Here is a 12,157-nt window from a genome sequence, read left to right as displayed (position 1 = left end):
CAGAAATCATTCTAGAAATCTCTTCATGATCTTTCCTATCATATTGTGTTTCCTATAGTAGTACAGATAGAAATACTAAAATATTTTAAATTATTTTCAAGAAAGAGCAGTGGAGATATATTTTGTCTAGAGGTTCTCGGTTAAAACTGTATGTTATTTATTGATTTTTTCACAATTCTCAATTATTTATTCTACACCTAGTATTGGTAAATATAATGGGATCCAAAAATGTACAAAATAGGCTTGATTTTTCTCTATAGAGGCAACAAATATTAACTAAAAATTGCATAACAAACATAGGTATTATAAATATAACATCTTGTTTGAAAGTATATGGTACTAGGAACTTACAGAATGGAAAACTTGTACTAATAACACTGTGTTAGTGCAATATGTAATAAGTTCAAGTATAGGTTATGAATGCCTATTGGACAATAACTTAAAGACCTAATTTAACAGAGTTCTTATTTATGCCAAATATAAGTGAGACTGTTCATAATTTCAAGGAGCTTATGGTCTGAGGTAGACACCGAAAGGTAAATGGATGATAGTAGTATAGCTTGTTAAATGTTTTGTTGGGGAAGCAGAGGAGCCTTGGAGGCATAAAGGATATTCCTTCACATTGTGGGAGCTATGGAAGATACACAGACTTTAAATTTAAAGCCCAAGGAGGCTTAGAGTTCCCCACTATATATTTGTATTCTTAGCATTAGGAAAAATTTAATAACAAAACCAGAGCAAAATTGATATGTAGTATTTTGTTTTACTTTTTTAATGTTTGTTTATTTTGAGGGAGAAAGGGAAAGAGAAAATTCCAAGCAGGCTCCACACTGTCAGCACAGAGCCCAATGCGGGGCTTGAAGTCACAAACTGCGAGATCATGACCTGAGCAGAAATCAAGAGTTAACTGATTGAGCCGCACAGGCACCCTGATACATACAATTTTAAAACATCCAGACATCAAAAACTACAATAAGTAAATGTAAAGCGGGGGTAAGCCTTGAGAAAACGTTTGAAACATTTACACAGGTAAAATGTTATCAACATTAACATACAAAAATCTCTTTATTATGTAATATAAAGAAAACTACTCCATTGAAAAATGAGCAAAGGATAAGGAATGACATTTCATATAATCAGAAAAAACAGTGGCCAAGTAAGAGATGTGTAAATATGAAGCTTAGTAGTAGTAAAAAACATATTAGTAAAGCAGGATATTCCATATACAGAAAACTCTAAAAATTAAAACTCAATATAGAAATAGAATATAGAAAAAGGCATTCTTCAACCCAAAATCCTTTGGAGGATTTTGTCAAAGTATGATGAAAGCTGAAAAGATACATATTCTTTGACTTAAGAAATTCTAGTGTTAAAGTTTTCCTAAGGGAAGTAATTGGACAATTGTACAAAGATTCAGGTGTATTTATCATTATACTGTATATTTTTAAAAACATTTTTTATTTATTTTTGACACAAAGAGAGACAGAGCATGAGCGGGGAGGGACGAAGAGAGGAGGAGACACAGAATCCGAGGCAGGCTCCAGGCTCTGAGCTGTCAGCACAGAGTCAGATGTGGAGCCCAAACCCACGAACTGTGAGATCATGACCTGAGCCGAATTTGGACACCTAACCAAGTGAGCCACCCAGGCGCCCCAATTATGGTACTGTCTATGTAACAATAAAGCAATGTGAATGTCCCATTATATGGAATTGATAAATAAAATTTGGTGTATACAATGGAATACTTTGAGATCATTATAATTATTCTAAACATAGCCTTGCTAAGAATGTACCCAAGGGATACAGGAGTGCTGATGCATAGGGGCACATGTACCCCAACGTTCATAGCAGCACTCTCAACAATAGCCAAAACATGGAAAGAGCCCAAGTTTCCATCCACTGACAAATGGATCAAGAAGATGTGGTTTATCTATACAATGGAATACTACATGGCAATGAGAAAGAATGAAATCTGGCCATGTGTAGCAACCTGGATGGAACATGAGGGTATTATGCTGAGTGAAATAAGTCAGGCAGAGAAGGACAGATACCATATATTTGCATGTATAGGAGGATTAGGAGGAACTTAACGGAGTACTGTGGGGGAGGAGAAGGGAGGAAATAGAGGTGGAGAAGGAGGGAGGCAAACCATAAGAGACTCTTGAATGCTGAGAACAAACTGAGGACTGATGGGTATGGGGGAGAGGGGAAGGGGGGTGATGGGCATGGAGGAGGGCACTTGTGGGGATGAGCACTGGGTGTTATATGGAAACCAACTTGACAATATACTATTTTTTAAAAAAAGGAAGAGATGTTTAGCACATATAATTAAACTAATTATAAAACTAGGAATAAAATTCCACATCTAAAAGTATGGTTTATTCATGCATAAAATGTCATGAAACATACACTCCAAAATATAAGCAGTCTGGTAGAATTATAGGTGATTCTTTTTAATTTCTCTTCAGTTTTTTTTACTGTTTTTTCAACAATGCATACATATTGCTTGTATAATAGTGAAATATATGCAAGTAAAACATTTAAAAAATATGAATATACTGGGGTGCCTGGGTGGCTCAGTCAGTTAAACGGCCAACTTCGGCTCAGGTCATGATCTCATGGTTTGTGAGTTCGAGCTCCTTGTTGGGCCTGTACTGATAGCTCAGAGCCTGGAACCTCCTTTAGGTTCTGTGCCTCCCACTCTCTCTGCCTTTCCTATGCTCATACTATGTCTCTTTCTGTCTCTCAATAATAAATAAAAACATTAAAAAATTTTAAAAATATGTGTATACTAAAACAAGTTTCCCCCCTTAAGTTTGATCTGGTATTCTTACCATAAACCCAAATGAGAATTGAGTGTTCAAGAAATAAGGATTATTAGGTTATTTTTTAAATTTGGAAACGATGTCAAGAATAATTGGACATCTACCTGAGATATCTGCTTTATTTACTAAATTCCAAGAGGAATTTGTTTTTTAAAACACTGTAACTTGAAACATATTAGGATAGTGAGAAATCACGAATGAAAGTAAAATATGGTCATTAATAAGAGGAGGAAAGCAAATTGATAAATATTTATGTATCCAAGTGAAAGATTCATGCAATCCATCAATCATGTATTTTTGGATAAATAAGTGAACATGTTTATATGTATACACATATACATAGAGAGGTTGGAAGAATACATGGAAACTTATATAGATGGATTGGTAAGTTTTGACATTTAGTAGTGAGCCTTATAGAGGTTTTTTCTTTTACCCTTTTTCTTTAAGTTTATTTATTTATTTTGAGAGAAAAGGAGTGCAAGAAGGGAAAAGAGAGAGAGAGAGAGAGATAAAACCCCAAGCAGGCTCCACACTCAGCACAGAGCCTGATGCATAGCTTGATCCCACCACCATGAAATCATGACCTAAACTGCAATCAAGTGTCAGACACTTACCTGACTGAGCCATCCAAGTGCCCCTTATAGAATTTTAAAGTAGGAAATTTTCGTGAGTAAAAGTAGTAGAATACATGTTTTAGTAGTAAAATAGGTATTCTATATTAGGTTTATAATAAAATGAAAGCATGAATTTCCCTGATTATGACACCAGTCACTCTATCTTGATTAATTGTTTGGAATTCCTAATTCAGCTTTGTCTGAAAGTATTTCTCATTTTTTTATGCTTAATATCTTATACGTGCCCCATCATGTGATTGAATGCTGACTTTATCCTGTGACTTAAACAAGATATTTTATTTATTTATTTATTTATTTATTTATTTTACAAATGTAAGACCTAATGCTCAGGAATAATCCTGGAATCAAGACTAATATTAAGTATTTCCATTCTAAATCTATACTTTCTTGGTCTTGTCATGACGGTAAGAGATAACCTAGAACAAGTAATTAACATAAAAGGATCCACTATCTTGAACTATAAGTTAAGGAGATAAATATAATGAAGATTGAGCAATGGTGAAGGATTTTTGAAGTTCACACCATGAATTTTAATTTGAATCAATAGCTCTGCATTCCTCTGGGAATAGAAGCTCTTATTTCTTAAGCAAGATGCTTCTAGCTATTAAATCATATGTGGAAGCAACAAGAGATTGAAGGTCAATAAAGATGGAACAGAGTCTGGTGAGGGGTAAGGTTCATACATAGCCTATTCTAGAAACAGATTTATCTATTTGGGGAAGATAATCACAGAAGGATATTTTACAAGATCCTCTATAGTCCAGTTTGTTACTTTAATAGCCTTATAGTCAGAATTTATTTTTTTTTACTTATTTTACTTTCAGATATAACTCTAAGCTATTGATGAAGAGAAAATCTAACTTAGTGTTTACTCAGGGTCAGTTGCTTAACTCTTTACATTTGCGTTTTTAAATAATCCTTCCCAAAAATAATGTGAAGTATGTATTATTCATACTTTACAGAAGAGACTTTTATTTAGCTGATACATAATAAGTGGGGATTCAAACACCGAATTGATTCCAAAGCCAACTGACCCTGGGGACTTCTTTGTATAAAATAATCAAATAATTTACCATATTTATATCCAGATGGTCCTGAAGGATCTCATCACCCCTCACCAATTATTAACAGACTTATAATTTGAACACTGTACTAGTTAAGAAAATATATTCAAAGTACTTATAGATTGTTTATATATACTTAATACTGAAACTTAAAGTCTTTTGGTTGCTTTTATTTTTTTTAATAGTTTATTGTCAAGTTGGTTTCCATGTAACACCCAGTGCTCATCCCCACAAGTGCCCTCCTCCATGCCCATCTCCCTCCTTCCACTCCCTCCCACCTCCATCAGTGCTCAGTTTGTTCTCAACATTCAAGAGTCTCTCATGGTTTACCTCCCTCCCTCTCCCCCCTAATTTTCTCCTTCTTCTCCCCCACAGTCCTCCATTAAGTTCCTCCTAATCCACCTATACGAGCAAACATGGTATCTGTCCTTCTCTGCCTGACTTATTTCACTCAGCATAATACCCTCATGTTCTATCCAGGTTGCTACACATGGCCAGATTTCATTCTTTCTCATTGCCATGTAGTACTCCATTGTATAGATAAACCACATCTTCTTGAGCCATTTGTCGGTGGATGGAAACTTGGGTTCTTTCCATGTTTTGGCTATTGTTGAGAGTGCTGCTATGAACATTGGGGTACATGTGCCCCTATGCATCAGCACTCCTGTATCCCTTGGGTAAATTCCTAGCAGTGCTATTGCTGGGTTATAGGGGAGTTCTACTGTTAATTTCCTGAGGAACCTCCACACTGTTTTCCAGAGGGGCTACATCAGTTTACATTCCCACCAACAGTGTAGGAGGATGCCCATTTCTCCACATCCTCACCTGCATCTATAGTCTCCTGATTTGTTCATTTTAGCCACTCTGACCAGTGTGAGGTGGCATCTCAGTGTGGTTTTGATTTCTATTTCCCTGATGATGGAGGACGCTGAGCATCATTTCATGTGTCTGTGGCCATATCGATGTCCTCTTTGGAGAAGTGCCTGTTCATATCTTCTGCCCTTTTCTTCCCTGGATTGTTTGTTTTTCGGGTGTGGAGTTTGGTGAGTTCCTTATAGATTCTGCATACTAGCCCTTTATCTGATATGTCATTTGCAACTATCTTTTCCCATTCTGTCAGTTGCCTATTAATTTTGTGGGTTGTTTCCTTTGCCACGCAGAAGATTTTAATCTTGATGAGGTCCCAATCATTTATTTTTGCTCTTGATTCCCTTGCTTTTGGGTATGTGTCAAGTAAGAAGTTGCTGCGGTGGAGTTCAAGGAGGTTGTTTCCTGCTTTCTCCTCTAGGGTTTTGGTGGTTTCCTGTCTCACGTTCAGGTCCTTTATCCATTTTGAGTTTATTTTTGTGTATGGTGTGAGAAATTGATCTAGTTTCAATCTTCTGCATGTTTCTGTCCAATTCTCCCAACACCATCTGTTAAAGAGGCTGTCTTTTTTCCATTGGATGTTTTTTCCTGCTTTATCAAAGATTAGTTGGCTGTATACCTTGGGGTCCAGCTCTGAGTCCTCAATTCTATTCCATTGGTCTGTGTGTCTGTTTTTGTGCCAATACCACACTGTCTTGATGGTGACAGCTTTGTAGTAGAGGCAAAAGTCTGGGATGGTGATACTTCCCATTTGGTTTTATTTTTCAGTATAATTTGTCTATTCAGGGTCTTTGGTGGTTCCATACAAATTTTAGGATAGTTTGTTCTAGTTTTGAGAAGTATGCTGGTGCAATTTTGATTGGAATTGCATTGAATGTGTAGATTTCTTTGGGTAGTAATGACATTTTAACTGTATTTGTTCTTCCGATACATGAACATGGAATGTTTTTCCATTTCTTCGTGTCTTCTTCAATTTCCTTCATAAGTTTTCTATAGTTTTCATCATACAGATCTCTTGTATCTTGGTTAGGTTTATTCCTAGGTATTTTATGGTTTTATGTACAATTGTGAATGGGATCAGTTTCTTGATTTCTCTTTCTGTTGCTTCATTGTTGGTGTATAAAAATGCAACCGATTTCTGTACGTTGATTTTGTACCCTGTGACTTTGCTGAATTCTTGGATCAGTTCTAGTAGGCTTCTGGTGGAGTCTGTTGGATTTTCTGGATAAAGGATCATGTCGTCTGCGAAAAGTGAAAGTTTGACTTCTTCTTTGCCAATTCTTATGCCTTTGATTTCCTTTTGCTGTCTGATGGCTGATGCTAGGACTTCCAGCACTATGTTAAGCAACAGTGGTGAGAGCAGACATCCCTGTCGTGTTCCTCATTTCAGGGGGAAGGTTCTCAGATTTTCCCCATTGAGAATGATGTTAGCTGAGGGCTTCACATAGATGGCTTTTATGATGTTTAAGTAGGTTCCTTCTATCCTGACTTCCTCGAGGGTCTTTATTAAGAAGGGATGCTGTATTTTGTCAAATGCTTTTTCTGCATCTATGGACAGGATCATATGGTTTTTATCTTTTCTTTTGTTGATGTGATGTATCACATTGAGTGAATATTGAACCAGCCCTGTAACCAAGGAATGAATCCCACTTGATCTTGGTGGGTAATTCTTTTTATGTGCTGTTGGATTTGATTTGCAAGTATCTTGTTGAGGGTTTTTGCATATGTATTCAGCAAGGATATTGGCCTATAATTCTCCTTTTTTGCTGGATCTCTGTCTGGCGTGGGAATCAGAGTGATGCTGGCTTCATGAAATGAGTCTGGAAGTTTTCCTTCGATTTTTATTCTTTGGAATAGCTTGAGAAGAATGGATATTAATTCTGTTTTAAATGTCTGATAGAATTCCCCAGGGAAGCCATCTGGCCCAGGACTCTTATTTGTTGGGAGATTTTTGATAACTGATTCGATTTCCTCACTAGTTATGGGTTTGTTCAGATTTTCTCTCTCTTCCCGTGTGAATTTTGCTAGGATGTGTGTGTTTAGGAATTTGTCCATTTCTTCTAAGTTGTCCAATTTGTTGCCATATATTTTTTCATAGTATTCCCTGATAATTGCTTGTATTTCTGAGGAGTTGGTTGTAATCAGTCCATTTTCATTCATGATTTAGTCTATTTGAGTGCTCTCTCTTTTCTTTTTGAGAAGGCTGGCTAGAGGTTTGTCAATTTTGTTTATTTTTTCAAAGAACCAACTCTTGGTTTCGTTGATCTGTTCAACTGTTTCTTTGGTTTCTATGTCGTTTATTTTTGCCCTGATTTTTATTATTTCTCTTCTTCTACTGGGTTTGGGGTGCTCTTGTTACCTCCCTCTAGTTGCTTTAGGCGTGCTGTTAGATTTTGCACTTGCGCTTTTTCTAATTTCTTGAAATAGGCCTGGAGTGCAATGTACTTTCCTCTTAAGACTGCCTTTGCTAAATCCCATAGAGTTTGGATGTTGTATTTTCATTTTCATTTGTTTCCATATATTTTTTAATTTCTTCTCTAATTGTCTGATTGACCCATTCGTTCCTTAGTAGGGTGTTCTTTAACCTCTATGTTTTTGGAGGTTTTCCAGACTTCTTCCTGTGATTGATTTCAAATTTCATATCATTGTGATCTGAAAGTGTGCATGGTATGATCTCAATTCTTTTATGTTTATTGAGGGCTGCTTTATGTCCCAGTATGTGATCTGTCTTGGCGAATATGCCATGCACACTTGAGAAGAAAGTGAATTCCATGGCGTCAGGATGTAGAGTTCTGAATATATTTGTCAGATCCATCTGGTCCAATGTGTCATTTAAGTCCATTGTGTCTTTATTGATTTTCTGTCTAGTTGATCTATCCCTTGCTGTAAATGGAGTATTAAAGTCCCCTGCTATTAGTACATTCTTATCCATAAGAGTGTTTTTGTTTGTGATTAATTGTTTTATATATTTAGGTGTTCCCATATTTGGTGCATAGACATTTATAGTAGTTAGTTTTTCCTGATGGATAGAACCTGTAATTATTATATAATACCCTTCTTCATCCCTTGTTACTGTCTTTACTTTGAAGTCCATTTTGTCTGATATAAGTATAACTACCCCAGCTTTCTTTTGAGTTCCAGTATCATGATAGATATTTCTCCATCCCCTTACTTTCAATCTGAAGATGTCCTCCAGTCTTAAATGAGTTTCTTGTAGAGAGCAAAGAGGTGGATTTTGTTTTGTTTCCATTCTGATACCCTGTGTCTTTTGATTGGGGCATTTAGCCCATTTACATTCAGTGTTATTATTGAAAATTATGGGTTTAGAGTCATCGTGTCCTTTGTGGGATTTATGCTTGTGGTGGTGTCTCTGGTATCTTGCATTCCTTGCAACACTTCCCTCAGAGAGTCCCCCTCAGGATTTCTTGTAGGGCTGGTTTAGTGGTGATGAATTCTTTCAATTTTTGTTACTTGGAAAGACTTTTATCTCTCCTTCTATTCTGAAAGACAAGCTTGCTGGATAGAGGATTCTTGGCTGCATATTTTTTCTGTTCATCACAATGAAGATCTCCTGCCATTCCTTTCTGGCCTGCCAAGTTTCAGTAGATAGGTCTGTCACCACTCTGATAGGTTTCCCTTTGTATGTTAGGGACCTTTTATCCCTAGCTGCTTTTAGAATTTTCTCTTTGTCCTTATATTTAGCCAGTTTCACTATGATATGTCGTGCAGAAGATCGATTCAAGTTGTGTCCGAGGGGAGTTCTCTGTGCCTCTTGGATTTCAAAGTCTGTTTCCTTCCCCAGATTGGGGAAGTTCTCTGCTATTTGTTCCAGGACTCCTTCAGTGCCTTTCCCTCTCTCCTCCTCTTCAGGGATTCCTAGGATATGGATATTATTCCATTTGATTGTATCGCTGAGGTCTTGAACTCTCCTTTCGTGTTCCTGGATCAGTTTATCTAAGCTCTTTTTTCAGCTTCCTCTTTTTCTATAATTGTGTCTTCTAAATAACTTATTCTCCTTTCTGCCTCTTCAATCCGTGCATTGGATGCCTCCATTTTATTTTGCATCTCATTTATGGCATTTTTAAATTCATCACAACTATCTTTAAGCTCCATAGTCTTTGTAGCAATAGTTTCTCTGATGTCTTCCATGCTTTGTTCAAGCCCAGCGATTAATTTTATGACTATTGTTCTAAATTCTTGTTCAGTTATTTTGCTTATATCTGTGTTGAGCAGTTCTTTAGCTGTCAATTCTTCCTGGAATTTCTTTGAAGGAGGGTTCTTCTGTTTCGTCATTTTGGTTAGCTTTCTATCTCTTGTTAGTTTTAAAAGCTTGTTTTGTACTCTATACCTGTGAGTGCTGCTGTACCAAAGAAGGCTCTTTGACTGTCCAGGGCCTGTCCATTCAGAAAGTGTTCTTTGAATAGTGTCTCTTGGTCTCTCTTGTTGAGACCTTGTTTATTTTATTTTCCTACTCATAGTGGTATTTGGGACTCTCCACCATGTATACTTTGGCTTGTTTCTTGAGGTAGCCAGGAACATAGACTATTGGAAACAGAGGTACCCCAAGGGAGACATTCAGACACCTGGGCAATATCTGCCTCTTCTGCACGGGTCCCGAGGAGGTCAGGTTTTTGTATGAGTGGACGTGGCATCAAGTCTTCTGGAATCCTCCACAGCGGGTCCTGATGAGACCCGATTCCTCTCTCTGTCACTGAGGCCCCACCTCCTCCCATATCCCCCACAGCCAGTTCTGAGTTTTTGGTTGCTTTTCTATAGTAAATAAAAGCTTTCTGTCAAAGAAGGAAGAAAGATTAAAAATAGAAGTTAGTAATGGTGAAAAGAATAATTTTTAAAAATATATAGTGTTTGATTTTCTAATGCACATGAAAGTTTATATGCCTTCATAGCAGTGCTGAGATGCTGTAAGTACTCAGAGTAGACTTCAGAGAAAACTGAATGTGTCATATATAAAAAACTGTCCATATAATTGAATATCTTTGTCTTTAAGCTGAATGAGTGTGACTATAAACAAGTATAATAATGGATACAATTCTATACTATATAGAACTCTTCTCTACAATATATTTTGAAGGTTTTATAAACCATGTATTAATATAATGCATATTTATTTTCATTTCTAGGACTAGTGTTCCATTAAAAATAAACATTTTGGTACTTTCATCAGGGTGCATTTTATTGTCTGCATTGGAAGATAAAGCACAGTAAATTTATCATAATTCAGAGAAGCAGGATTTTCAAAAGCATGATTTAGAGTTATATAGCATGGTACAAGTACTTTGCCAATTAAAAAAAACCCTTTGGTGTTTATCATGTGGCACTTTACACATCCTTTTTTAAAATGTGCTTTTGATGTTGCATCTTGGTGTTACACGTTATTTCAGAATTTAAAAAAAAAAATATATATATATATATCAGACATTTTCCACCAAATTATCAAATGTTATACAGTATGTACCAGAGTCCTTTTATATATTCCTGAATGAAATTCTTAAATAGATTAAGTTCTGACATCTTTCATAAGTTGATCTCTAATGGAAATACATTATCTTGTCCTGAGCATAATAATGATATGTTAACTGTGTTAATTAAAGTCCAACTTGGATTAGGTAGTTTTTCTCTATACACTATATACTAGGTGTTGTGTATTCTTGATATAGTCTCGGATATCTTCAGGGCCCATGGCATATATCCATGAATCTGGCTGGAAGTGAGAAGGTTTCCTTGAATATGTTAATGGGTAAGAAGTTTAGTATAAAATATGCTAAATGGTCTGGAATTTAGATTGGGCAGAAATATTTATTCAGATGTGAAACATGCCCATCTACAGCAAATCCAGCCCATTTTGAATGGTAGACGCGAACATGAGAAAAGCAATAGCAATGTTTCCAACCCCAACTGTAGGATTAGTCTCTATGCATGACATTTCTCGCCTACTCCTTATATCTGGCTTAAAAGTATTTAAACTATTTTAGTGTATTGGTTTTTCATGACCATGGAAAATGCCCTTTACAGATAATGACATGACATTGATATGGGTCTGGGCACTGTGTAGCATAAAAAATAGAGTGGCAAATATGAGTAAGTGAACAACTGGTAGGAGGGATAAGTCACAGTAAGAAACAGCATTGTCTGTGGCTATCACCTGGAAGGAACCATCTGATGATATAAAACTTTCTGTATTGGGCCTGGAAACATGCCTCAGTGATCTCTGCCCCTTTATTTCAGCAGCCAAGGTGATGTTAAATAAATCATGTTTCAATAACCTGAAAAGTGCTCAGAGAGAACTAGGCATGGTTGACTCTGAGTGTATAGAATATCTCCAAGATCAAATAATCATGCAAGATTATAGTACTGCTCCTGCTTTACGTACCTTTTCTCCTATTTCTCTCATTTTCCCTTTCTCTCAATATTGCAGAGATGACTGGAAGAATTATAAGAAGGTGGTGGCAGATTTGGGTGGCAGATCAAAATATTTTACTTCAGAAAAAGTTAAAATATCTGGCTACTTTTGCCTTGGATGATAATATTAGGAAAATTATAAATGACAGAAACTGTCAAATGCATTTTGGAAAATATTTGTAATTTATGCTAAATACTCATTTATAGGAAACATGAATATTCAATTTTCATTTTTATATATTATTTACTTTCATTTAAAAGGTATCTGCATGTTAAATGTTACATAGTTATTAAAGTATATCCAGTCATTTTGTCTTTCTAAACCCAACGTAAAGAGTTAAGGCAA

The 12,157-nt window shown here is 36.1% G+C and overlaps 1 long non-coding RNA gene across 1 annotated transcript in view; it reads left to right on the top strand.

Annotated features, from left to right (window-relative positions):
- LOC120225718 overlaps positions 1-12,157 on the top strand; it is a 172,574-nt gene that overhangs the window by 81,280 nt on the left and 79,137 nt on the right. The gene's annotated exons all lie outside the window — the stretch shown is intronic.

Source organism: Hyaena hyaena, unplaced genomic scaffold (assembly GCF_003009895.1).
Source record: "Hyaena hyaena isolate Hyena2069 unplaced genomic scaffold, ASM300989v1 scaffold_1489, whole genome shotgun sequence".
NCBI classification, from domain to species: Eukaryota; Metazoa; Chordata; class Mammalia; order Carnivora; family Hyaenidae; genus Hyaena; species Hyaena hyaena.
Note: the sequence above shows the minus strand (reverse complement) of the source record. Positions and strands in the feature narration are given on the sequence as shown.